Source organism: Hyperoodon ampullatus (assembly GCF_949752795.1).
Source record: "Hyperoodon ampullatus genome assembly, chromosome: 2".
Lineage (NCBI taxonomy): Eukaryota > Metazoa > Chordata > Mammalia > Artiodactyla > Ziphiidae > Hyperoodon > Hyperoodon ampullatus.
In genome coordinates, this window is record NC_136915.1 from 160124417 (window position 1) to 160142592 (window position 18176).

Consider the following 18176-nt stretch of genomic DNA (forward strand, 5'->3'; position numbering starts at 1 on the left):
TAGAAAAGAGGCCCCACGCTTGAGGTCCGTTTGCCATTTCCAATAATCCTATAATAGCAACACTTTGAGAAACCAGCTGCACACCTTGGGATGTGCTCAGCTCCTCCCCCACAAATTAGACCCTGAATCAGCCATTTAGAGCCCCAGGTTCCCAGACCCACCTGGTGATCCTTTCTAGATGATCCCGGCCAAGGTTAGAAAAAGACCTTTCTAGGCCCAGGAGAATGAGTAGAAGACCCTGGAGTTAGCAATCAAGAGTTAATATTCCAAGAGAGGAATTTTGGGAAGCACTTAAGAGGAGCATGGTGTGGTCACACCGGCCATCATAAAAGATTTAGCAGTGGGTAACTTCTTTCCTCACATATTTTGTAGTTTGGGGAGTGTGTGTGTATGTATGTGTGTGTGTGTGTGTTTGTAAATTTATGAAAAGCTTAGGATATAAAGTTAGGCTTACCCACTTAATAGTTTCATGGTTTTAAATAAATCATTTAGTATATTCTCTGTTTTCATGTCTGATTCAAAACAATGGTGTTGGTGGTAATAATGCTTAATAATAATAAAAACAATAATACTAGCTCTACCTACCTCACAGTGCCATTAAATTAGGCAGGAAAATCACTTTTGTAAATGTAAAACACTATAAAGATGTAAAATATTATTATTGCAATTTCTGACATGCTATTAGAATATTTTTCTTGGAATTGAACTTAAATCGGTCTAATTTCCGTCAATAATGTACTCTGAAAGCACAAAAACAAGCCTAATTCTTCTTCCATATGACAGTCCTTTAAGTATTGGGAAATTGTTCCAATGCTATTCCCAAGGCTTCTCCTTTCCAAGTTAAAGGTTCTTCGTATTCTTTGTTTCCCTAGTCACATGTCACATTGTACCATAGGACTTAACTGGGCTTTTATTAAGTTTCCTTTGGCCTCTCCACATCTCCGGATTGCTACAATGGAGACTGGGGAATACTGCACGCCCCAGGTAACTTTGGCGCCCCAGGTAACTCTGGTGCTTCCGTGAGGCAAGCAGGCTCCATCAGCAACGTGTGCCCAATGCCAGGCTACTGTCCTACCCGTGGGACACCACACAGCCCTAGACCAGCTTTGGCCCTCAGTTGCTCCTTCTTGTTCTACTTCAATTAGAAGGAGCCTTGAGCAACACAAAAACCAAAAGGGTGTGAAAAAACTACACCCCAAGCTTGAACACCAATGAGATCTCACTTTAGCCTAAAGAAATCCTATGAGTTATAATGAGAGAAGAATCATTTCCATATTAGACTTCTATAGCTTCTTTCCTCTAAAATGCTCAGGGCACTGTACTGGAAAATTTTCATGCATTAACGTATGATTTCTTCAGTGCTACAGGGCTCAGATTCTCAGGGCTTGGCAAAGTCCATTTCACTCACTCAGGCTGAGTTCTCCCTCCCTTGAAATGCAACCATTTCTTGTCTATTGCACACCCAGGGTGCCCTGTGGTACAGAGCATGGGTGGAGAAAGCCAAGCTGCAGCAGAAGCACAGATGGAACCTCTAGAGACAATACAATCGACTCTTCACCCCCCAAAAATGATAACAAATGAACTTATTTACAAAACAGAAACAGAGTCACAGACTTAGAGAACAAACTTATGGTTACCAGGGGGTAAGGGTTGGGGGCGAGGGATAGACAGGCAGTTTGGAATTGACATGTACCTGCTATATTTAAAATAGATAAGCATTCTGGCCAGTCAGAATGGCTATTATCAAAAAATCTAGAAACAATAAATGCTGGAAAGGGTGTGGTGAAAAGGGAACCCTCCTGCACTGCTGGTGGGAAAGTAAATTGATACAACTACTATGGAAAACAATATGGAGGTTCCTTAAAAAACTAAAAATAGAACTACCATATGACCCACCAATCCCACTACTGGGCATATACCCTGAGAAAACCATAATTTAAAAAGAGTCATGTACCACAATATTCATTGCAGCTCTATTTACAATAGCCAGGACATGGAAGCAACCTAAGTGTCCATCGACAGATGAATGGATAAAGAAGATGTGGCATATATATACAACAGAATATTACTCAGCCATAAAAAGGAATAATATTGAGTTATTTGTAGTGAGGTGTATGGACCTAGAGTCTGTCCTACAGAGTGAAGTAAGTCAGAAAGAGAAAAACAAATACCGTATGCTAACACATATATATGGAATCTAAAAAAAAAAAAAAAATTGGTACTGATGAACCTAGTTGCAGGGTAGTAATAAAGAGGTAGACATAGAAAATGGACTTGAGGACATGGGGTGGGAGGGCGAAGCTGGGGCGAAGTGAGAGTAGCATCAACATATACACACTACTGAATGTAAAATAGTTGGCTGGTGGGAAGCAGTCACATAGCACAGGGAGATCAGCTCAGTGCTTTGCGATGACCTAGAGGTGGGGGGATAGTGAGGGTGGGAGGGAGGCTCAAGAGGGAGGGGATACGGGGACATGTGTATGCATGTGGCTAATTCTCTTTGTTGTGCAACAGAAACTAACAGTATTGTGAAGCAATTATACTCCAGTAAAGATCTATTAAAAATAAATAAATTGGGCTTCCCTGGTGGCGCGGTGGTTGAGAGTCCGCCTGCCGATGCAGGGGACACGGGTTCGTGTCCCTGTCCTGGAGGGTTCCACATGCCGTGGAGCGGCTAGGTCCGTGAGCCATGGCCGCTGAGCCTGCGCGTCCGGAGTGCTCCGCAACGGGAGAGGCCACAACAGGGAGAGGCCCGCGTACCACAAAAAAATAAAAAAATTAAAAAAAAAAAAACGTGAAAAAAAAATAAATAAATAGGGGGCTTCCCTGGTGGCAGAGTGGTTGAGAGTCTGCCTGCCGATGCAGGGGACACGGTTCATGCCCCGGTCCGGGAAGATCCCACATGCCGCGGAGCGGCTAGGCCCATGAGCCATGGCCACTGAGCCTGCGCATCCGGAGGCTGTGCTCCGCAAAGGGAGAGGCCACAGCAGTGAGAGGCCCGTGTACTGAAAAAATAATAATAATAATAATAATAATAAAATAATAATAAATAAATAAATAAAATAGATAACCAACAAGGACCTACTGTATAGTACAGGGAACTCTGCTCAATATCCTGTAACAACCTAAACGGGAAAAGAATTTGAAAAAGGATTGATACACGTATAGGGAAAGGAAGGAAGGAAGGGAGGGAGGGAGGGAGGGAAGAGAAATCGTGACCCTGAGAAATGACTTCCTCAAAGTCACAGCTACTTAGGGACAGCATTAGGCACTTTATTTTACTTCCTCTCATCTGAAAAACGCAAGAAAATGAGGTAAGGCTGCACAACACCCCCAAGAAAGAAAGAACTGGGAGCAACAGGAAATTTCCTCACAGCTATCTTAGCTTTTACCATAAAAACCTGTAAGTTTCCCAAAGAAGAACAACCATAATAACTAGGTGAGTACATGGGCCAACTGAAGGCAGGATCAAATCGCCCAGGTTTGCTCTGTCAGTCATGATTTAAAAGGGTGGGACAAACAATGTTCAGTGTTTCACAGTTGTTATGTATCAAGGAGAAAAAATAATTTGAGGCACGAGGGGAAGATAATTGGGCAACAGAGATGAAGAAGCTGAATCAAGAGAGGAAAAATTAAGACTGAGCATTTGAGAACGTTGCCCAGCACAGCCTCCCTTAAGGACCCTGGGCGCTTTATTGCAGACAATCTTTGTTTTGGCAGTAAAATGAGCTTGCCATGCTGCTGCTGCTGCTGCTGTGCTGCTGCTTTAGTTTTCGTGATGATTTACAGGATATATATATATACACACACACACAAAGATAATGTTCAAACACTCCTACAGTCATGAAAATCCTTCCCTGAAAGCCTGTTCTATCTTCTTAAATTAATACTCAAAGCAATTAAATCATGGCGTGCTCCCATTACCTGCCAAGTTTTGTTATTTTTAAAATACAACAACACGGTTTTGGATTCTATTCTTTGGTCTACATGCAGCCTTTCAAAGGTGGTTTCCTTGGTTTCCCCAAACATGAACTTTCATCCAGGCAGTAAAAACAGCCTCACTTTGAGATGGCTTGCTTTTGCTTGAGAAGGCTCTCCTTCAAGGGGTGCCACACTCTCTGCCCTTTACGGGAAGAGGAAAAGAAAAGGACCAAAGGGATGTAGTGTGCAAGGTTGCCATCACACTGCAACCCACACAAAAGCCAGCACTTGATAATGGCTCTAGCTGGCCCCCTCTAGGCTACTTTTCCTTTCGGACACCTAGGGACTTAATAGGCATGTATAGCTTCTTGGAAAACTTTCTGTTGGTTGTGCTAGAAGAAACAGCCCAAATCATGAGGGGGCGAGTAGTGTATTGTTGACTTTGAGTAGACTCATGTCATCAGCAGTAGAATCCCCAAAACTCACTGTAACAAACAGATTCAAAGAGACCTCAGAGATGATCCCCAATGCTGGGCCAGAAGAGACCTCAAGGTGTCCAATACCTACCCCAATGGCCAGAATTTTCAAATGATATAAGCCACCTGAAGGATTTTTTATAAAGAAAAGACATGATATTCACTGATTAATGTTCATAATGAAGAGTCCACAACATCTCTGGATAAAAACTAGCCAACATCATGTCCTTTACAAAAAGATTTACTTTGACAAATTGGTATTTATCCTTAATGCTTGAGTAAGCACCTTCATTACACAAGGGCACTGGGCTAGGTGCCATGGGGGACACATATAAGTATAAGCCAATCCTTACCTCAGGACTGTTACAATTTATTGGAGATAGAAGACAGGTACATGTGAAAAGAGAACCACCAAAGGCAGTGAAAGAGGGCTGCATTAATGTCAAGTGAGTGAAAGCATCAGCAGCAAACTCTAGGCAACTCACCTGTACTGGTGATAAGGCCCTACATTCTAGAGACCAGGAAAGTCCTCGCAAGCCAAAGGGGGAGAAAACAACTGTGACTATCAGGAAATATCAAATACAGCTTCAGAGCTACTGTAAGCTCTGTCTCCCATTATTCACAACAGACCTATATTCATTTCACCCACCACCCCAGGGGCTAATTACACCCCCCTCCAGATGCAGAAGAGAGGCTGTCCAAGATCAGCCTCCTGCCTTGGGAAGTACAGACAGACAGAAGGACCAGGACACCAGAGGCCATTCTCCCTGCTGGAGGGCTGCATCAATCCGGTGGTGCTGTTTCAAATGTTTGCCAAGAGCAACAGAAGGTGTTTTCCCTCTTGGAATTTTTTCTCTTCCTCCCTCCACCCTGCCTCTAAAGGTAGCTCAAATATGACTCATAACTGGGGCATCTGGTAGTCACCCTCTTTACCCGTTTATCCAAAGTCCCCTGGGTTCCTATAAGTTCAACCTCTCACCATTCAGAAGGCCCTGAGGTATGATGGGATTCATCACAGAGTACAGAATCATAGAAGTGAAAAATCTTAGTGTCTTTCAGATATTGGAATCCTTCCACAACATTTTCCCCAGATGTACATCAAACCTATGTGTATCAGCAAACTTACTACCCACAATGGGCAAGCTAGCCCATATTGGAACTGTTCTAATTGACTTTTCTCCCCTACTTGAATTTCCCTGATACTTCTTTGAGTTGCTCCTTATCCCATCTCTTAGGTTCACCCAGATCCAGTCTAATTCCTGTTCCACAAGACAGCCCATCAGATATTTGAAACCTCTCAGATCCTTTTGAGACCTTTCTTCCACTAGATCAACATAGAGACTTCCTTCAACCATTCCAGATATCACCTGGTTTCAAACCCTTTCATTTTGTCATTTAATTTCTTAAGACTATAAGAGATCAATTTCCCTATTTCTCTCTTTAAACTTAGCCCCTAAAAAGGAATAAAACACTCTAGACATAGAATAAAACACTCTAGAATAAAACACTCTAGACATAAACTGGCCAATGAAAGTAAAATGGAAACTCTTTATTTTAGATTCTCAGATACTCTAATTTATATAAACTAAGACTGCATTCAACTCTAAGTTGTGGTCACATGGCATGATACGTGCTTATTGTAGACTAAAATCCTTTAGCTGAGAGTGCTTCCCACCTGTGGGTGAAATCATTGATTTTCATTGATTATGCCTCCCTCACACAGCTGGGTGTTATCCCCAAAACTATGTAAGAAGCTGACAACTTTCATGCTCTTTCCACTCCTTCTATTTGACCCCCAACTATAGATTTAAATGACTGCTTCAACAATCTAGGAAAAGAAACTGTTCCTCCCAAGAAATCTCCCCAGGAAGATGTCAACATGGAGTTCTGAGATATGAAAATAAAAGCTTCAGCAGCTTCAGAGGACCTCAAAACTGTTCCTGATTTCCATTCTGAACCTTTCCTCCAGTGTCCCTAAACAAATCAGAAAGCCCTATGGAGAGGCCCTGAGACGTGAGTGAACCTTTCCGGTAGCCAAGGGAGAAGGGAGGGGACCTGCATTCAACCAGCCATTTAGTTCAGTCCCTTCTTTTTTGCTGTATTTTTCTGTTTTTTAACATCTTTATTGGAGGAGAATTCCTCTACAATGGTGTGTTAGTTTCTGCTGTGTAACAAAGTGAATCAGCTATACGTATACATACATCCCCATATTCCCTCCCTCTTGCCTCTCCCTCCCACCCTCTCTATCCCATCCCTCTAGGTGGTCACAAAGCACGGAGCTGACCTCCCTGTGCTATACAGCTGCTTCCCACTAGCTATCTTTTTTACATTTGTTAGTGTATATATGTCCATGCCACTCTCTCACTTCGTCCCAGTTTACCTTCCCCTTCCCCGTGTCCTCAAGTCCATTCTCTACATCTGCGTCTTTATTCCTGTCCTGCCCTTAGGTTCTTCAGAACCATTTTTTTCTTTTTTTTGATTCCATATATATGTGTTAGCATACTGTATTTTTCTCTTTCTGACTTACTTCACTCTACAGGACAGACTCTAGGTCCATCCACCTCACTACAAATAACTCAGTTTCGTTTCTTTTTATGGCTGAGTAATATTCCATTGTATATATGTGCCACATCTTCTTTACCCATTCATCTGTCAATGGACACAGGTTGCTTCCACGTCCTGGCTCTTGTAAGTAGTGCTGCAATGAACATTGTGGTATATGTCTCTTTTTGAATTATGGTTTTCTCAGGGTATATGCCCAGTAGTGGGATTGCTGGGTCACATGGTAGTTCTATTTTTAGTTTTTTAAGGAACCTCCATACTATTCTCTGTAGTGGCTGTATCAATTTACATTCCCACCAACAGTGCAAGAGGGTTGCCTTTTCTCCACACCCTCTCCAGCATTTATTGTTTGTATACTTTTTGACAATAGCCATTCTGACCAGTGTGAGGTGATACCTCACTGTAGTTTTGACTTGCATTTCTCTAATGATTAGTGATGCTGAGTATCCTTTCATGTGTTTGTTGGCAATCTGTATATCTTCTGTGGAGAAATGTCTATTTAGGTCTTCTGCCCATTTTTGGATTGGGTTGTTTGTTTTTTTTTATATTGAGCTGCATGAGCTGCTTGTAAATTTTGGAGATTAATCCTTTGTCAGTTGCTTCATTTGCAAATATTTTCTCCCATTCTGAGGGTTGTCTTTTCATCTTGTTTATGGTTTCCTTTGCTGTGCAAAAGCTTTGAAGTTTCATTAGGTCCCATTTGTTTATTTTTGTTTTTATTTCCATTTCTTTAGGAGGTGGGTCAAAAGGATCTTGCTGTGATTTATGTCAGAGTGTTCTGCCTATGTTTTCCTCTAAGAGTTTGATAGTGTCTGGCCTTACATTTAGGTCTTTAATCCATTTTGAGTTTATTTTTGTGCATGGTGTTAGGGAGTGTTCTAATATCATTCTTTTACATGTAGCTGTCCAGTTTTCCCAGCACCACTTATTGAAGAGGCTGTCTTTTCTCCATTGTATATCCTTGCCTCCTTTATCAAAGATAAGTTGACCATATGTGCGTGGGTTTATCTCTGGGCTTTCAATCCTGTTCCATTGATCTATATTTCTGTTTTTGTGCCAGTACCATACTGCCTTATTTAGTTCAGTCCCATCTGATCACTAGATTGTAAGACACTGAAGACATGGACAGGTTAAGCATCATAAGATATTGACTGAACAAGTGAATGAACAAATGCTGAAGCTTTGTGTAATGGTTACGGTCTTAAAATTTTATTACAGGTTTTTGTGGTGACGATCTATTTTATGCCTTGTTTAAAAAATAAAATGTAAGCATAAAACTTATTTGAAAAGCTCTTTTGTGTCAAAAGTAAATTTAAAATTAAGCTCACATGAAAGTGGAAGAAAAAGAAGGGGACAGAATACATAGGACAAAATCTTCCATCACTTTGCTGCAGGCGAAGCTCCCACAACTCTCTCTTAACTTGTTGCATCAAGTCCACATGCCTCAGACAGGCCTTAAAGATTTCTATTAAAGATTTCTATTATCTGGGGTCCTCCTTTTATCCAGTCATAGTTCCCAAATATGACTTCTAACGTGGTTGGGTCAGCCTGAACTCCTATGATGGCTGCCAGGAGATTTCTGTAGCCCAAAGGAACCTCCACCTCTTCTTCAACATATCTTTCAAGAAAAACACTCAAAAAACCTCCTCTGGAAGTCTTCTCTGGCTAGTGCCATCCCACACTGACTATCCTGTTTCTTTCTCTAAAGAATATGGACGATGTGTAAGACAGTATGTTGGTTATCTTCTGACTAAAGAAGGTATAAGAATTCACTTTAAAAGAGTAATACCAAAATTATGAATTATTATTATGATTTTATATATATATATATATATATATTTTTTTTTTTTTTTTTTTTTTTGCAGTACACGGGCCTCTCACTGCTGTGGCCTCTCCCGTTGCGGAGCACAGGCATCGGACGCGCAGGCTCAGCCGCCACGGCTCACGGGCCCAGCCGCTCCGCGGCACGTGGGATACTCCCGGATTGGGGCATGAACCCACGTCCCCTGCATCGGCAGGTGGACTCAACCACTGCGCCACCAGGGAAGCCCTATTATGATTATATTTTAACTTATATATTTGTCTCCCTTCCCCAGAGGGTTCATAAGTTCCCTAAGGGTAAGAGCAGTAGTCTTTATTTTGTATTCCTTAAAAATGCTAGATAACAACAGTTAAATAAAATAGATGCTAGATGACTAAATGAATGAATAATGCATTTCAGCTTATGAGTCTTTGAAGACTTCTTCACTGCTAGAGTTGTCTGAGGCTCTAGGGCTGAGATAATCATAAGCTTGGGCACAACCAACTAAGCAAATGACTAGTGACAAATTCTGCTGACCCCCAACTCTGAGAGAACTCATCAGCTGGTGACCATAATAATCATTAAATAACCTGCTGTCCCTGTCACCCTCCTACATTTAGTCCTCTATACTTCAACACCTAAATCACCATTTCATCATGTCAACTCCCTGCTCAAAAACCTGGATGTAAGGACTCCCTATTGCATGCAGTAATTCTCAATCTGCATAGCACTAATAGAATAGAAGGTGAGAGTTTTGTCACTTAAATCCTAAAACACATCTTAGCAGAGTGGCTACCACATAAGTTGGAAAAATTTATTGTTAGTAATGATATTTCTGAGGAATGTGTGCCATGGACCGAATTGTATCCCCCCAAATTCATATGTTGAAACCCCAACCCCCAATGCGATGGTATTTGGAAATGGGGCCTTTGGGAGACAATTAGGTTTAGATGAGATCATGAGGGTGAGGCCTTCATGATGGGATTAATGCCCTTATAAAGAGAGACACTAGAGCTCTCCTCTCTCTCTCTCTCTCTCTTTCTCCCTCGCATGTGAGAACATAGTAAAAAGGAGGCCAACTGCAAGCCACGAAGACAGCTCTCAACAAAACCCAACCATTGTGGCACCCTGATAATGGACTTCCAGCCTCCAGAAATGAGAAAAATAAATTTCTATTGTTTAAGCATCTAGTCTATGGTATTTTGTTATGGGAGTCCAAGCCAACTAAGACAATATATATGACCCATATTAACTGTATGAAGGCACACGTAATACACACATACACCTCATTACACAAACTCAAATACACAATGATAAATACTGTTCCAGACTTCAGTTCCACCCATGAATAAATAACTGCTATGGAAATTGCTCTCCTGACTTAAACAAATAAAAACCTAGATAAAATATATTAAGCAACTATTTTCAGATATTGGACTATAAGCAATGCAAGATTGTGACCCTTGAAAAAAGGGAGTTAAATATAATAAAAGTTTTATATTCATCCTGACTATCCACCTGCAAGGAAATTCCAAATTGCAGCACAAGGAGGGGGAATCCAAACAAAGCTTGCTGGTCTTGCCAAGTTGAGGAGACAGAGATTGAAATTTGAGAAGGCCAAAGAAGCTAGAAGTTGCAGAGTAGAATACTGAAAATAAGGGAGCTATATGAAGGTAGAGCTCCAGAAATTTGTATAGGGGCTCCCTCAAATCTTTGCCTGAATACTAACCTGTATGCACATAGGGTCAAGTTCCAACATGCCAGGAAAGAACAATTAGCAGAGAGCTGTAAGCCAAGAAATTCCCAGAGCTCAAACAGATCTGAAAGTCATTTGAGTTTGCATCAGCCAGAGCGGACAGATCTCACTTAATTCAGGAATCATTCAGTAAAGTCACTAGAAGGGTCATAGCTTAGTAATGTGGCAAATAGACCCTACTATATTGGAACTGTAGACCTGCCCTAAAAAACCTTTAAAACAAACCTCAAGGGGATCAATCTGATCTTCAAGCAACTTAACTGCCTGCCAAAACAAAACCATCACTCTTTAAAGAAATACAACAAAATCAAGCACTCAACAAAGAAAATTCACACTGCTCAGTTTCCAAAGAAAATAACTATTCGAAATGCAAAAAGGCAGAATATTGTGACTCAAAACCATGAAGAAAATCAGTCAATGGACACAGATCTAGAAATGACAGATTTGATGGGGAATTTTCAGACAAGGATGTAACACAACAATTATAAATCTTACAACTATGTATAAGTATTTAAAAGAAAACATGAACATATGAAGAGAGGAATGGAACATATAAGTAAAAATAACATAGATCATCTGGAGATTAAAATGCATTATTTGAAATGAAAAGTTCACTGAATGGCATTAAGGGCAGATTAAATACTGCAAAAGAAAATATCAATGGACTTGAAAACATAACAGTTGAAACTATCCTAATGAAGTACAAAAAGAAGAGAAAAATAAGACAAAACAAAATACCCATACCTCAGTAACCAGTAGGACAATATCACACTGTCTAACATATGTGTAGTTAGAGCTCCAGAAAGGATGAGGGGAAGAATAAAAACAAATTTGAATACATAAATGGCTGAATGTTTTCCAAATTTTATAAAAATTATAAATCTACAGATCAAAGACACTGAATAAATGGTTTAAGCATATAGTCAAAGCAGTCTAAACACACCAGAGAACCGTCATAATCTATCTCTCAAAACCAGTGACAAGGAGAATATCTTTTCAAAAAGCCATAGAGAAAAAAAATGCCATATGGAGGAACAAAGGTAAGATTTATGCAGACTTCTTTATTTTTTTAAAGTTTTTTTGATGTGGACAATTTTTAAAGTCTTTATTGAATTTGTTACAGTATTGCTTCTGTTTTATGTTTTGGTTTTTTGGCCACGAGGCACATGGGATCTTAGCTCCCCGACCAGGGATTGAACCCGCAACCCCTGCATTGGAAGGTGAAGTCTTAACCACTGGACTGCCAGGGAAGTCCCTATGCAGACTTCTTATCAGAAACAATGCAAGCCAGATGACAATAAAATGACATTTTTAAAGTGCCAGCCTAGAATTTTAAATCCAGTGAAAATATCAAAATGAAATTTTAAGATGAAGTGAAAATAAGTATTTTTCAGACAAAGGCTGAGAAAATTTGTTGCCAGAGATCTTCAGTCCAAGAAATGTAAATCCAATTATTCAGGAAGAAGGAAAATAATACCAGATAGAAACTTGAAGCTACCCAAAGGAATGAAGAAGGTTGAAAATAATAAGTATGAGGATAAAATGTAAAAATCATTTTTCACATATTTTTAAGATAACTATTTTAAAAACTAACAAGAATGTATTGTGGAGTTTATAATATATGTTGAAGTAAATATATGACAACAATAACATGGAGGACAGGAAAGGAAACACAGAAGTATATTATTCTAAAGTTCTTGTATTATATATGAAGAAGTATAATATTATTTAAAGGTAGACTATGTTAAGTTAAAGATGCATATTGTAAACCCTAGAGCAAACACTCACACACACATATACATACACACAAGGGGTATAGCTAGTAAGCCAATAGTGGGGAGAAAAGAGAATACCACAAAATATTCAATTAAAAAAAGGTAGAGAAAGAGGAAAATATGAAAAAAGAACAGAGTAAAGAAAATATAAAGAGAAAACAAAGAGAAAAATGTAGATTTAAACCCAACTATATAAATAATTACATTAAATGCAAGTGATCTAAATTGTCCAATTAAAAGGCAGAGGTTGTCAGACTAAATAAAAAAGCATAACCCGGAACTTCCCTGGTGACACTGTGGTTAAGAATACACCTGCAGGGGACACAGGTTCGAGCCCTGGTCCAGGAAGATCCCACATGCCGCGGAGCAACTAAGCCTGTGTGCCACAACTACTGAGCCCGCATGCCACAACTACTGAAGCCCATGCACCTAGAGCCCGTGCTCTGCAACAAGGGAAGCCACCACAATGAGAAGCCCACATACCACAACGAACAGCCCTGCTTGCTGCAACTAAAGAAATCCTGTGCACAGCAATGAAGACCCAACGTGGCCAAAAATAAAATAAAATAAATAATTTGAAAAAATAAGAGTTTCTAGAAAAAAAAAGCATAACCCAAGAGCATACGCCATCTAGAAGAAAGCAACATTAAATATAAAATCAAAGATAAGTTAAAACTAAAATGATGTTAAAAAGATATATGATGCAAATAATAACAAAAAGAAAACTGGAGTGCCTATGTCAATATCACAAGGAAGAGAGCCAAGGATAAAGAGCCACATTTCATAATGATAAAAGGGTCACTTTCTCAAGAAAACATAAGAGTCCCAATTCCTAAAAGCAGAGTTTTACAATACAGGAAGCAAAACACGAACTGAAAGGAAAAAATGAACACATAATTATAAGTAGAAATTTCAACATGTTTCTCAATTGTCTTAATTTGAGAAATTAAGAAATTTGACAAACTTCTCAATTTGTCTTAATTGACAAAATAAGTAGACTAAAAAAATTCAATAAAAATAACAGAGGACTTGACCAACACTTGAACCAACTTGAAATAACTGACATTTACAGAACATTCCACTCCACTCAGTAGCATGTACTCAGAGAACTTATAACGTTCTCTGACCCCAAAAAAATGAATAAATCAACAATAAAAAAATTAATTGGTAAATGTCAAAATGTATTAAAATCAAACAAAATGCTTGAAAATAATCCATGGACCAAATAAAAATCATAACAATTTTTTAAATATCTTGAAATGAATGACAATGCAAACATATATATAAATATACGGCATGCAACTAAAACAGTGCTAATTGGGAAATTCCTAGTTTTAAACACTTATATTAGAGAAGAATAAAGGTATAAAATAAATTATCTAAACTTTCACCTTAAGGAGCTAGAAAAAGAGCAAATTAAAACTAAACTAAGAAGGAGAAAAAGGAAATAATAAAAATAAAAGCAAAAACCAATAGCATAGAAAATGGATAAAAATAGAGAAAAATCAATGAAAAAATGATTGTTTTAAAAGATCATTAGCAATAGCATCAATTAGCATGAAATATTCAGGGAGAATTTAAACAAAATATGTGCAAAACCTGAAAAATAAAAACATTTTTTTAAGGAGGAATAAAAACATTTTACCTGTGTATTCAGAATCACACACAAGTTACCTTTACAGTTCAATTTACTATATAGAAATCATTTGGGTTTTATAGTTTCAGTTAAATTCTGAACTGAGATTACAATATTGTTTTTTTTAAAAAAAAAAAGATTGTTACATTAATTCAGTATTTTAAGCTTACCAAATTGAAATACATAAGTTCAAACTTCAGATTTATGGCAAACAGTCTTCAAATACAACGCAGATATTTCTTAAAGTTACCGTATCATTCACATGTTTTACTTGCAACTCAGAGCTGTTATACACAGAATAGCTCTCCTATAAATATGGCAAAATCGACATGCCATGAAGCTCAAAGTTGTACAGTCAGGCCAATGACTAAAGTTGTACCATCTCTTAAAAGATTTGGCATTTCTGGACCAAAAAGCACAACAAGTAAAGAAGGTTAGGAACAATTTCTCCTCCTTATTACAGTTAAAAAAAGTTGCATGGTAGCTTGGAATTTTGCATAAAACCCCACATTACACCTTGGAAAAGTCCAAGGGTAGTTAGAACAATAGATTGGGGTCCTTTTTTTAAAATTAATAGAGCCCACAAAATTCAAATGGGAATTAATCAAATCAAAAATATTAAACACCTACTGGTTTAAGAGATTGAAATTCATTAGAGATTCATAACCAATTTCCTTCCACCTTGAAATCAAGGTGTAAAAACCAGCTATTAAGTGCATTCCAAACTTCTCCTATTAGCACAGGTAGAATTTTCTGTCCATTGGCACCAAAGTGAAGTCACATTTCCTCTTGGTAGACAGAAATTCCATATCTGAACACAGAGTAAGTTAGGAAAAAATGACCCCTGTTGTTTATTACTGTTGTGATTCTGAGATCTAGGATAACAAATATACTAGCAGTGAACAACGCAAATTCCTGGCAACAACTGTCAGGTTAGTGACTCTAACTCACTTCCCCCAATCACCATAAAATTTTAGTATGAAAAGAATTAAAACTACACTAAGTTGAACAAATAGGAAATAACAAGAAGCTAAGTGAATAGCTAAAACAAAACAAACCCTAAGTTTGAAATCACTGCAATGGAGAAATTGAAAATAGGTGTGCTTCACCACAACCCACCTCACAATTTTCAATTTAAATAATATTCTGTGCAAAGGAGCCTCAGGTTTCTGGATATAGATGTAGCCCTTCTTTAAGATTTAGTGCGCTGCAGAGTTTTCTGCAATTTTATTTCCCTCCCCCAAAGTTTATTCAAGGTACTTAAGAGAATCTTCCACTTCAGCCAAAAGATATGTGATTCAAAGATTTACTAAGGTACTCTATGCATTCTATCTGTACAGAAACAGCTATTAATTATTACAATTGGTTTATGCAGGATTAACATTTTTGGTGTTAAAATTGTTAAATAAACATCATGCTTACTGCACATCAACTCTCCATAATGAATCTCAACTTCACAATGATTTACCAAACATTTTACCTAAATTACTAATTAAATAACTGAAAAATGTACTGAGCCAGACTAAACTTAAATGGGCTATAAAGGAAAATAACCTTCTAAACAGTCCATATACACATCTCTTTCGAAACTGCCTTTGCTAGCTAGCCCCTTTCCCAAAGTTTTAGCCTGAAAAAACAGTAAAATCTACACAAAATTTTACTGCAATCATACAAGGGTAACACGAGGTCAAATACAACAAGTACTAGGATGCAATTTTACATTTATTAAACTACAGTTCAAAGCACAAATTTACACATTCTAAATACGCTAAACATATCTAATGAAGTCACACTGGTCTTCCACTGATATTTGATATATCTGGGTGAAAGACATTAACTTTACAAGACTTTTTAACACAAATCCTTAGTATAAAAACTGTGTATTTGTATGTAAACGGTTTAACGAGGAACCCAATTAATGGGCTTCCATCTCCACTAAGTCATCCATTTTGTTGCATATTTTATTTTAAACGCTTAAGGGGTAGAGCAAACTGGTAAGTCTAAATGTGGATACATTATCTTCATCTCAATTACCCCCAGTGCATTATAGATGAGAGCTAATTTTGTCTGGTCCCAAATAGCAATTACTAGTAGTTCTTGTTTCCAAGAGAATTAACTGAATAAGATTGTTCAAATTTTTTCCACACTGGAATGTAGACCAGACGAGCATAACCTGCAACTTCAGATCTAGAAAAGCATTAATGCCTGCTTAAGCTTCAGTGGAAAAGCTGTCTTCTTGGCTCAACTGAATGCAAGAAGGTACAAAGAAGAAGTTCTTCATCATTGTGTCTGAAGTAATTCCAGAATCTTGCATCTCATACCAATCACTGTATGACATCATATAATAAATAGCTGGGGGCTTCCCTGGTAGCACAGTGGTTGAGAGTCCACCTGCCGATGCAGGGGACGCGAGTTCGTGCCCTGGTCCGGGAAGATCCCACATGCCGCGGAGCAGCTGGGCCCGCGAGCCATGGCCGCTGAGCCTGCACGTCCGGAGCCTGTGCTCCACAACGGGAGAGGCCACAACAGTGCGAGGCCCGCGTACCGCAAAAAAAAAAATGAAAAAACTAAAAAATTTTCAAAATTAAAAATATAAATAAATAGCTGGCCTCTGAAAATCATTAAAAGCAGATGGTTCGTGAAAGAATCTGCTCCCATGTTATCAAAGATAAGCCAATCTCCCACATTCAGCTCAGGAAGAAGACAGTTTTCCACAATTTGATCAAGCTCGTCACAGGATGGACCCCAAAGGCTGCTTGTAAACAGAGGCTCATCTTCCTTGTATTTCTTGTGAACCTCTGGAATGGTATTTAAGTCCTCAGACAGTTTACTTGCAAAAGAACCATAAACCCCATCATTCATATAATACACGAAGGCTGGTTCATCACTTACGTTTTTTCCTACTCCAGAGGAAAACTTATTTTCAACAACTGTCTTTGCAATGATATTAACTGCAAGTGTAAATGCAGAAGACACAGAGTAGCTTCCGGGTTCAGAAATTATCTTAATGTCAGATCCTTCAGGAAAGTAGACATCCAACAAAGGGCTGATAACATGATTAGCCTCTTCCAATCGAAATTCGTTTCCTGTGAAGCCTCCACCAATGTCTAACATGTTCATTGTGAAGCCAAATTCTCCAGCCACATCAAATACACATCGAGCATCAGATAGAGCATGTACATATACTTGAGATTCTTTGCAAGCACTTGAAACATCAAATTTAACCCCAATAATTTGGACATCAAGTTCCTTATCACATTCCAAAAGATGCCTACAGGGCAGGCATCTTCAGGGTAGTGCCAAACTTTGTTACCCTCTTCACCTCCAATATTATCTTCTGTTGCGATATGTAGTAAGACCTTGGCATTTGGGTGATCATGTGCAATTTTCTTCAATTTGACTTCATTGTCACATGTCATGATATTCACTCCAACTTCTGCTGCATACTTTATCTGAGATGCTTGCAAGGACTTATGTAAATGACGTTTTCTGGAGATACACCCAATTCTTGCACTAAAGCCATTTCAGTTTTACTGGAACAAGCAAATCCAGTTCCAAGAGCTGCCAAAATCTCAAAGACAGCTGGAGTGGAGTTGCACTTTACCATGTAGAATGGCTTTATCTGAGCCACTATGTTCTGCCACTGACTGTGTTTCTTCACAATCTTTCCAAGATCTCCCACAAAAAATGCATTTTTCCCTGTCAGGGTATGTTCATAAACATAGTTATCAACAACATTTCCAAGGTTTGTTTCTTCATCCAACGGGCCAACGGAGTAGTTTGCATTGTCAATAAATCCTTTCATCTCAGCCGTATTCCACAAAGCCGAAAGTCATAAACCAGGAAAAACAAGAGACAGGCCACCAAGCCTTACAGCTGGGTCCTCAGAATATGCAGCAAAATGGACAAGTTAGGAGATGGAACCCCCCCCATCATCATCTAGGTTCCCAAGGTGGCTCCGCGTTGAAGTCAAACTGCTCTCTATACAGCACTTCTCCTAGGCCCTCGGGGTAGTTGTATACTTGGTCAGAAAGTTCGTCGTGAGATAACGGCCCAAAGAGTCGGGTAAAGCGTCTTCTCTTTTTAGGCGGAATTTTAAAAGAGGGGTGTGGTTACCTTGAGCAGAAATACCCAAGGCGGCCTGGGCCATAGGCTGCGGGGACGACGTTGGGGGAAAAGCGCGGCACCGACGCCAGCTATGCAGCAGTGGCGGCGGCGGCCGAAGGAGAGAAACAGAACAACAGCGCGG

At 39.1% G+C, this 18176-nt stretch overlaps 1 pseudogene across 1 annotated transcript; it reads right to left on the reverse strand.

Moving 5' to 3' along the window:
* Window positions 1–16136: 16136 nt before the first annotated feature.
* LOC307048159 (antizyme inhibitor 1-like) lies at window positions 16137–17732 on the reverse strand (annotated as a pseudogene). Its single transcript has 2 exons — window positions 16532–17732; window positions 16137–16279 (listed from the first exon to the last, which is right to left on the reverse strand). The product of its transcript is annotated as an antizyme inhibitor 1-like (transcript).
* Window positions 17733–18176: the final 444 nt, after the last annotated feature.